Source organism: Ischnura elegans, chromosome 1, assembly GCF_921293095.1.
Source record: "Ischnura elegans chromosome 1, ioIscEleg1.1, whole genome shotgun sequence".
NCBI classification, from domain to species: domain Eukaryota; kingdom Metazoa; phylum Arthropoda; class Insecta; order Odonata; family Coenagrionidae; genus Ischnura; species Ischnura elegans.
In genome coordinates this window covers 163,589,764-163,591,791 of record NC_060246.1, presented here as the reverse complement: position 1 = coordinate 163,591,791, position 2,028 = coordinate 163,589,764, and positions in this window count along the sequence as shown.

The window sequence follows — 2,028 nt, the reverse complement described above, 5'->3', positions numbered from 1 at the left end:
CAGATGTAGAAGGTCAGGCAGGCCACGAAGCTATCCCTGAGGAAAAGAGTGCCCGCGCAACGTGTTTCTCTTATCACTCTCAAACAACTCAATCCTCACACGTTTTGGGAACGTATGTAAAAGACGTTAGATGAGACCGTGGGTAAGTACTAGCTATATTTTAGGGTGAATTTCCATGTCCACTGTCTGAATGGGATATAAAACCTCTTTCATAAATTTGAATTGAATTTTCACTGTGAAGAAAGAGACATAGTGTGTGCAGTTTTCCTTGAAACTCAATCATGGCCTACCAAGGCTGACACATTCTCGTTGGAAAGTTCCGTTTGAAACGCTTTGAAGCATAAAAACATAGGCGTCGGCTATTTGTATAAATATCAATAACTACTTACAGGATACCTCCATTATGTATAGCGTTTATATAAGGTGACTGGCTCACAATCGTCTTAAATGAAAGGGAGTGCTCATGCAATGCTATTCCGTTCATGAAGACCTCTGATCCAATTTCCCCCCCATCATCGTTAATGGCTGCTTGTTTTTGCTACGTTCAACCCCCAATTCAAGAAAAAAGATCCTTCTCTACACCGGACACTTAAATAAAAAATGCTTGATAAAAGTCCCGTTCTAACTAAGAAGCACATAAAGCAATGGGAGAGTTTAAAAGTTAACAGTTCTACAGCACGTGAATAGGGTAGTTTCCTCCATCAAATAAAATGAAAGGCATTGATTGTGATTCTTTACCCACCATTAGTGTATTCATAATATACAAATTATTTGGTTTTAGAATTCCCAGTTTAGGCGAATGGCAATGGTCAATTTTATCCTCATTTGAAAAGGGTCAGATTGGCGCCCACGCGATTCCACTCCACGTGACGTCATAGGGACCTAGTATCTATACGAGTAGATAGGAGTTATACATCGTCTGAGATTACCAATGCATGCATGAGGCACAGAGCTCAAGGAAACATGTCTTAATAATCACCCATTAAAATTGCCTAGGGTCGGAAAGTTTCCTTCGTTTGATAGGGTAATAATGATCCTTATTTAAGCCAAGCGCTACCTGCAAGTAGGGTACTCTGCTACCCGCTAGCAGCCTGCGTCGTATCAGCGCTCAAAGCCTCGCTCCAAGGTCACCTAACACGGCGACAGATGGAACCAGAAATACGTAACACGTCGGTTTCCCAGCATTCCTACTTAGCCGTCGCGTTTTCGCGCGCTTGAAAATTTTCACTTTTCGTTTAATCGCGAAAAATAGATATCGTCATTTAAAAATCTGAAAGCGTGAAATGCGTACTCCAGGAGTAATAATCTTTCGATTTAGGCAATAAAAAAATAATAGGAAACCACCCTATTGTACAGTAGGTCGAGCTAAAGGCGCGGTTAAATTGATTTATAAGAGTTTTAAGTTAAGGGCATTCCGCGCGCCCTTCCTAGAGGAATCAACGCGAAGGTATGTGATATTTGGAGGGGGCGACCGATGGGCACCTTCATTTGCATCATTAGGGAATGTTAGATGAGGAACGGTGGAGAAAAACTCGACGTCGGCATGAGCCTACTCTTCACGGAAGGCGCCAAGGGGACCACGGCTTAACATCCCATCCGACAGGCGTAGTGCTGCACTGGAAGTGCCCTCTACGAAGTATTCTCAAGCAGAGATGAAGAAGTCTCCGGAAAATCTCCGATACTGTCGGGATTACGTTTCTTAGTGTGTTGGAGTGTAAGTATTGAAGAGTTGCCAATTTGCCAATTTTTCGGTACTTCCATATGCCTTCATCAGGGCTATGAATGAATATGAGTGCATAAATTTGATGCATAATGGTATAAAAGGTTATTACAATGTTTTTTCAATATTAAAATTTTTTTTAATGAATTCAATTGCAAATTAATTAAAAAGAAGAGACTTAAATTATGGTATAGCTTTTTTTTCCATGAATTGGCGATGTTTATTGATGACTTATATCAAATCATTGCAAGAATGAAATGCCAAAATTCTAGTCTCTTCTTTAATTAATCAATTTAGGACCCATTTAT